Genomic DNA, 8963 nt, shown 5'->3' with positions numbered 1-8963 from the left:
TGCATTAATAAAAAAAAAAAAAAAAAAAAAAAGTTCTGGCAGCTTGTTTTTATTTAGATTCCCATTCCAGCATGCTGTTCTTAGCCCTGTTTCATCATTATCTCTCAAAAAGAAAAAGAAAAAAAAAAACAACCCCCCAACCAAAAAACCCCAAACAACAGAGCACATAATTAGAATCTGGTTTTAAAGGCTAATTTAACTACAGTAGTAGAATTCTCCCCTTAGAACTTGTCTTCCATGGGAATTCTCTCTCTGAAACCATAAAGCTTCCCTTCCACCATAAAATATTTGCCTTTGGTGGAGACCAGCTGCAGTGACAATTTTTACAAGCCCTCCTCCTGCAGCACATGAAACACATTTTCCACGGCTGCTGAAACAGTGCAATGGAGAAATTTTTCTTGTCTCACCTCAGGTAGTTTAACTGCTCCATGACTTCTGCTTTCCAGGGAGGATCTCCTGATGCACACCTTCCAACGTCAGGGCTGTTGTCCCCAAATCAGAGATAAATACAGGAGAACATGAACATGCAAGACCAGGAATATACAGCAATTCTCTAGTTATGTAGAGCCATTTTTATCAGAACTACTTTCCACAACCATCAGGCAATTCCTTATTCCTGATGTTAAAGAACATGCTGGTTTACCTGAGCACCGAAACCCTGGCAAATCAAAAGAAAGGTAGGAATATTTAAGAAATTCTATCTTAATTGGGGGTTATTTTGCTTTTTCAAAGGCTGTCCTTAGTTTGCTACTGAAATAAATCAAGGATCCTTGCAGACCACAGGATCACTGAAACTCTCTTTGCTGAACCCTGGCATGACTATTTATAGCTCAAGCAAAGATTTCTGCAGAATTCTGGGTTTGCTTCATTCAGTACCTCGGTTTACTTTTCTATAAAAATCTACCCATGTGATGCATAGAACCACATCCTTTCTCCATGTAGATTTTTTAGACTATCACTGTGAATTTTTTTCTTTTTTTTTTGACAAATTATTTTACCTTTGGAAACCAAGGAAGTGCTCACTGGCCACAACACATTGGGAACATTCCTGTGAGGACCAACTCCACCTCTGAAGTGCAGCACGGGAATGCAGTGGGTGCACTGCTGGCCCAGGGCACAATCCTGTCTCACAACTGCAGATCCCTGAAACAAGCAGAGGCACATCTTCCCTCTCCAAAATCATGATGACACTATAAGGAAGAGAGGCAGACTGGGCCTACATTTTGGAAAGCATGTACATGATGAAACAGCCCTGTCCCATGCACTGGGAATATCCTGAAAAAACATAGAAAGCCAAACTCATTGACCTTGTCAAGTGGCTTCTTCAGTCCGTGCAACACCAGTTACTCAGCTCCTTGGGGTCTATGTAGGGAAGGGAAAAGCTTCTCAGGGAAGGAATTAGGAAATCACAGAGCACAGTATCAGACAAATCAGAACAGATCCCAGAAATCCTTAATCCTACTCCTGGGGTTTAATAACTATCAGACATTTCTCTGGTGAATGCCTCATGCTGGCCACAATAAAGGGCTGGAACAGCACACAGAAGGGGTGGGGTGTTTTTCCTTGTCTCTGTGTGCATCCATGTCACTCCATGCATCTTCAACACCCCAGATAGGAATCGTGCCTGTCCTTACTTCAGCATTTGGTGCTACAATCATCTGCCCCTGTTGCCAGACCTGTTCACACCATGTCAGACTGGATCCAGGTCTTGCACTGCTTCCTTTGGGAGCTGTGACCTGAGGGCACAGACACACAAAACAGCAGTGTAGTTTCCTCTCAACACTGAGAATGCAGCTGCAACTACAGAAGTGCTTTACTTAATAAATGCTCTACCAGTTTCTATCTACAACTTGGCTTTCAGAGGCTTTGCTCTTCTGCTTTCCCTGCACAGCTACTACACATCCCTGTCATCAATGAACTCAGACACACTGGGTATGTTTCTAGTACTCCATGCTTAATTAATAAAATAATAACCTAATTATAAGATCCTGATTTCAGCTTAGAGCTGAGACATTTATGAAAGGTTTCTAAGTGGGTAAAGATCGCATTTCACTGTCTCAACCTTTAATTTATTCTTCCCACACAGTGCAAATTAAGTGCTGTCAGGAAAGCAGTTCACTATGGGGCAGAGCTACACTGCTATTAACAGACCATCAGTGACCTTGCAGAGGGCTGGGAGCAAAGTTGGGGCTTGTGTAAGAGCAGCCTTTGCTCTTAGTCAGAACTGCCAGATTTGGGACAGTGACAACTCAGAAGACGAGGGATTTGCCTACAGCACTTAATTTTGCTGTAGAGGAAATAAATCTTTTAACTATTACCAGAACAGCAGCAAAAATGCTCTTCCCTCTGAAACTTGGGCCTGCTTGACTCTCCTCTTTTTGACACTCTGCAGCTAAATAACCACAGTCCTCATGGATTGTAAGACACAGACAGACAGACAGACATGTCCTAACTGTGATACAGATCACGTAGCACATTTTACAATGGCACACACACAGAGCCATATTCCCCATAATCTGAGTTATACCAGAATGAGCAAGGGCAGCCACTCACATCCATCAGCTACTTCTGGTTTCATTTGCTGCTCCCCTGACTCACCAGATGCTTCTGCACATGGAGCCTCATGACTCAGGGGTGTCAAACTGTGTCTGCATCGCTGAGGGCCACCCCTTCCTCACCGCTCCCTTCACTCACATTCCTCCCCTCACTCAGCTCCACTTTCTTCCAAACGTCACCCTGAACCACACAGTTTTGTGTGTGGTTTTCATCACTGGCACGGAGCTGAATCCAGGGCACTCCTGAGCTGGACGTGGCCAAGGAACCACACCATGGGATGGCAGTGGTGCAGGAAATATATTTTGGGGTGGGAGAATGTCACTAGGGGCTGCGAAACACATCTTGCTGGGAAAGGAAGGCAAGGAAGCTGCAGGGCATGCACTGGGATGGATGGGAGGCTCTGGCAAGCAGCACTGTCTGGATAACCTACTCAAGGTTTGCTGAGGGCCTGGCTTGCAGTGCCAAGCCCATCTAATCAGTAAAGCTCCTCCTGCCAGAGTTTTACTCCCTTAATTCAGGTTTTAGCTTCTGCCCTGCAGACTGCAGCAGGAAGAACACTGCCTTTCAAGTGCTTGATCTTATCCTCCTAAGCATTGCCCACGGAGATTGACACAACCTCTCCAAGCCCTCATTCTTCTATACAGCCCTGAGGCAGCTTCAGGACCAACCAGGTTTACTTGTCCTGCTCCTGCTGAGCACTACAAACAGCCCTGGACTGCTGGGAACACCCTCTGCACACCAAGGGACACGCACAAGTGTGGGAGCAGCCAGGGAGGAACCGAAGCTGATATGTGCCCATGCTGCTCCCGGCATAGGAGAACCTGGCAAAAACAACCCTGGAGAAATGCAAAACCAGTCGAGGATTTTGTTCCCTCTTCCCTTATAAACCCCCTGACCCTCACTATTGATTAGAAACAGGAAACCAACAAAGCCTGAATCATCATAAAAATGTAACCCTGATCTTACTATATGGAGAGTTATAAGGAACTGGCAGGTTTCTGACACAGCTGGCTAACAGGGTCAGCTTAGTCATACAGGTCAGGTACTTTATCAGTCATACACTTTCCCATCAATATAAGACACTGGAGAGCAGAGACTTTACCCTCCAGCCTTGAAAACCTCTCCTGATAACCCTGAACATGCCACAATTTATAAAGAACCTGTCATTCAAACAGAATAAATGGTACTTGTGTACCTTTTCCTATAGTATGACATGTACGCCTCCTGAAAAAGGGAGGACAACAGTCTAGGACCATCAGTGGGACTTCAGGGCCCAAACCCCACAGCAGTGGGTGAACCCTCCAGCCCCTGACCCAAAGCCTCCCAGGGGAATGGGGCAGAGAGGGAGACCTGCTCCATTTATTTGCCCCATCTGCAACTCAGGCTGACTTGAGTTTCAACAACCCCACTTACTTTTAGTGAACTGTACCAGGGAGAGCACATTTAAAATTAGCAAACCAATGGCACACATTTCCCCCACCTGTGAGTCATATCCCACATAAATGCCACTCTGTGAAGGATGCTCCACTGGAGTATGATAAGATAGGCTCTAGGAGCCTTGTTTTGCTTTTGTTAGTCTATGCTCAGCTGCTTATTGATCTGGAAGAGTTCAGAGCAGATTCTGGCGCTCAGGATTGTCTGCTGCTGCAGTAAAGCCTGGATGCACACTGCCTCTCCACACTATTTTATTGAGGAAAAGCAGAGGTCTTGCTCCAGGGATTTTCACAGTCCCTGCTAACTGCATTTGAGAGGCTGCAGACCTACAATCAGAGTCTGCTTTGTTCTGAGCCTGCCTTATATCACAGCCCGAGATCTTCTCCCGTTCCTGAAATAAACACAGGTATTGAAGGCTGTAATTACATGATTTTGCCTGCCTGCATCACATTATGATTTACTCAGGCACTGAACTAACTCTGATTAAAATTCTGCGATGTCAGTCTCTTTTAGTTTGAGTGGCGCCTGAGCAGCACAGCTGAGCTCTCTGGAGTCTTCCCATGCACAAAGCCTGTGGTCTCTGTCCTTAAAGTGCACCAAACTCGTTAGCACAGATGAGGAAAGACCAAAAAGGCTCACACTGGGAGTCTCTCCCTGATTCCCAATGTCTACTGCACTCAAGTGCACACTTGGTAGGCCCAGAAATAAGGGCACAATGAGTCACCTTTAATCCCAAGCCCGGCTCCCGGATAGTCGGTGGCAGCCACTGGCAAACAAACGCTTTGTATGTCAGCCTGGATACAAACAGCTCCTGCCTGCCAGCTCACACAAGGGGGCTGTGTGTGGGACAGCCTCAGCTCCCAGCCCCAGCACTGCCTCAGGGCACGACAGGCACCAGCTTCCCTGGAAATGTGCCAGAGGAGGAGGTCTTCAGTGACCAGGGCAGGAGAAGGATGGGGTAAATGATGTGCAAGGAGTTAAAGGAACAAAGGGGCTCCTTGGGGTCTAATCCTGGGAGGAAGCCTATGGAATCTCCTACCTCAGGATCTGTTCTCAGTCTTCTGAGAAGGCAGGCAAACAACCCAGCACCCTTTTTATATTTCCAGGCCCATGTCTTTTCCAGAATCCAGCTCCTCTGTCCCCATTCCTTGTCGGGCTCGGTTGGGCCTGCCAGCCTCAACTGTGAGTATTTATTATCTTGTGGCCAAAAGCAGAGCCGGGCCCTAGGGTGGGAACCACTAACCTTCAGCACAGTCTGCAATACCTTGGATAGCTCAGCTGTGTCCCTTGACTCCAATGGGAATACTCTGGGGAAGCAAAGAAAATCCCCCCCTGGTTGGTTCTAGCATGTGACCTGGGGCTCGGGGTGCGGTCACTGCATCAAGTGCTGGCTCGTGGCTTGCCCTTTCCCCCAACACCACTGGATGGGAAAGCACTTCATGCTTTCTCCTGTCATCAGACCAAAGCAGCACATGACTGAGTGACCAGTGACATCCTCCCTCACACATTTACCTCGGGAAAGAGGAACTTGCGGGGACAGTTTCAGAGCAGGACACACAGATTTGATGGCAGCGGAACCGTATTTCAAGGCACATGAAGGACTCCTGTTGCTGCCTTATTTATACCCCTGGCTTTTTATTTCAGGGAGGAAAACTACATAGTATCAGATATGTAATCAAATGTGATTAATAATAATACTGATACAAGATTAATATTCAAATATCAAATAGGTGATCAAACTTCCTCAGGTCATGAAGATAAACGCTACCATCAGAGCTTACAGACTTGGGAGAATTCTTTCACAAGAATCCTTATAAGCAGTCAGGCAAAACAGAAAACAAGAAAAAAAGCTAATTCAGGGAATTCACAACTTCATTTTGAATTATATAATGTGATTTATAAAACAATTTAATTGCTTGCCGCTTTCAGTAAAGCAGCATCTAAACTAAGGGGGAATGAACACCCATATTCAGAAACTCTAGAAAGTTTGGGCCTACATTATCTGTTAAAAGTTAAGACCATCTTAACCTCCTGATAATGGAATACTTGCACTCAGTGACAAAAAAAGTATAAAAGAGTATTCAGCCAGGTTAGGGGGGAGAAAAGTGCCCTTCAAAAGAAAGGAAGCTGTCCTGGAGGCCTCCGTGCACTTATCTCTGCCGTACTCCTCCACACGGCCTTGGCTACTTCACTGAGATACACTTCACACACAGCTCAGCAAAACCCCTGCTCAGAGAGCCACACTGCTATGCCTGGCACTGGATCCAAGGGAATATTTAAGATGGTACAAAAGCTGTGTTTCCATGAGCCTGCTGATGATGGGTTCTAACGTCCCCTTCAGTGAGGACAAAAAGCTTCATTTCACAGGAGAAACGTCCAGCAAAAGACAATTGCCTGGAAAGCCTGACAAGACGGGTAACGTGCTGTGAGGAACAGTGGGAAATAAGACCACACTCCACCTGAGCTCCCTCCAGAACATCCTCCCAGGAACTCTTCCAAGAAGAACTCCTCAGCTGAGCAAGCAGCAATTGAGGAAAAACTGGCCAGGCAGGAGTTCAGCATGGGAAGGATACAGGGATTTTGGTTGATTGTAACTATGAGCAATATCCTGGTTATGCAAAAAAAATTAGGAAGCATCTTATCCTGAGGACAAAGACCACTAGGAGATAACCCTCTGTGCTCCTCAGCCTGGGTAAGACCTCTGGGGGTGACATCTGTGTCCAGGTTTGGTCACTGTTCTTAAAAAAGGACAGTGCGTAAAGAGGAGTCCCGAGGTCCCTTTTAGCTGCTTTCCAGATTTTAACGGCTGATAATGGAAAGCAGGCCTGGATCTGGGGTGCCCCCACTACTAACCACTCTTCAAAAAGCTAATAGCACCTGAGTGGAAGCATCTCCCCTCTGTTTGGAAAAAAAAGAGCTTTTCCTGCCAGCCATACTCCTCCTGTGCCACCTGCTGACTGCTGTGCAATGCTGCACAGCGTCCAGTGTTCACAGCCAAGGTACTCCAAATAATATGGGCAAGGGGTGGCACAGAATGGCACTCAGGGCTGCAGTTTCCTCCCAGGGTGTGAAGCAGGTCCAAAGTATATGAATACTTTGCCCTTCCCATTTTTCTGCCCGCTTGGGTGGGGACCCAACAAGAAAGTGTCAAACAATTGCCAGGAAAAACTCCACGACAGCAGTGTCTTAAACCCTAGATCTTAGCCTGGTTTTCAGAGAAGGTTACTTTAGCCTAAGCACTTCCAGTGCCATGGCAGCTCATCCACAGGGAACAACAGGAATCTGTATTTCTTTCTTACTGACTCACGTTTCCATTTTGTTCTGCTGTAAAACTGGAGGAAGCACTGCACACACACAAGGCTTGTTTAAGAGCAGTTCTCTCCCACGGGATCAGACGGCGGCCAAGCTCAAAGGTGCTCCCTAAACAGCATCCCCAACCGTCAGAGCCAGGACAGTGGGATATTTCTCAGTCGAGATTCCCTGTCACCACACTAGATGGCACAGCTGACAGGATAACATCCAGAGAGTTCCTCTGGGACAGTGCCCGTGGGCCAGCCCTTCCTAACAACAGCCCTGGCTGCAGAGTTGTTTATTGAGCTGTCAGAGTAAGTATCTGCCCGCCTGTTTTGGTTCTGAAATGTGAAAAGGCTCCTGATCTTAGGCCAGTCAGCTGGAAATTCTGCAAAGTCACGTGCAGCTTTTCCAAATAGAGCCCAGCAACTGCCACCCCACTTACTAAACAAACAGTGGTGGCCTTCTCCAAACTAAGGCCTCATCAGGAATGACTGCATGAGCAAACTAAAGTTTTCAAATAATTAGAAATAAAACTGTGTCCCTGAGACTTTAAGAAAGTGTCTCCTCGCCCTTTTATTGTACTGGCACCTTGTTTGGTTCTGGCGAAAGTTTTAAAAAAAACCCCTAAGATACATTTTGGTGCATTTCTGTTAATCTGCTTTAGAAATTCTCTTCAGAGGCAGAGGTCTCCACGTTCTATGGGATGTGAGCATTTCATGAATTCCTAGAGAGGAAGGGACCAAAGCCAGAGGTAAGTTACTGCCTGCAATGATCCACGTGTTTGCTTAAGAATAGGAACCTCAGTCCCTCAGTGACTCTTCTCACTCTCTCCTGTCCAGCATCTCTGCTTCTAACACTTGATAAGTGACCAAGAATTCAGGAATTTCAGCCTTAGTGTTCACCATGAACCTTGCTTTAACAAAAAAAAAAAAAAAAAGGAAATAGAAAATAAATTACAGGCATCACAGACAACTCAGCTGCTGCCTGGACAGGGTATCACTGTTACAGCCACGATTAAAACTAGTTACATCCAGCATAAATGTTTCAGGAAAGACATGTGGGGTTAACAGCTTCAAGCACTACCTCTTCATCTGTGCTGAGGGCTGGCAGAATGATGCTCTTTTAGTGTAATGCTACAGTGATTAATGGGTTTTGTCTGCTCTGCTGCAGGGAGGCGACTGGGAAGTTTAAATTGCAGTGCACACATAGTACTTACGGAACAGCAGCGCGTGGGTGCCCGAACTGGCAATCCCAGCTGAGCAGGGTGGTGCACAGACACAGAGCAGGGGACGACTGGCTCTGTTCTGAAGGCTAGAAAAAAGCAATATAAGTAAACTGCCAAGATACCACCTGCTACGCAGAGTTTCAGTATTTAGCACAACTCATTACAGCCAAGGGTCTGTTTTAAGCAGCGAGGCTGAGCTGCACCTTGAAGCACCGACAGTGGTAAAAGAGAGTGCACCCAAACCCGCAGCCACAGAGAAAGTGCCCAGGCAGGTCCCGGCTCCTCAGCTCCTGCCTCTCCTGCAGCAGCGAGCAGGAGATGTGAGCAGTGCACGTTCAGCGCATGCCAGGACACATCCCACACGTCCAGGGACCAAAATAGACATTTTGACTTACGCACCAGCTCAGCACTTTGCTGGGGGAGCACTCTGGAGACCGTGCCTGAGCTACTGTGG

Source organism: Myiozetetes cayanensis, unplaced genomic scaffold (assembly GCF_022539395.1).
Source record: "Myiozetetes cayanensis isolate MyiCay16 unplaced genomic scaffold, myiCay2020 scf24, whole genome shotgun sequence".
Taxonomy (NCBI): Eukaryota; Metazoa; Chordata; class Aves; order Passeriformes; family Tyrannidae; genus Myiozetetes; species Myiozetetes cayanensis.
This window is presented reverse-complemented; position numbering follows the sequence as displayed.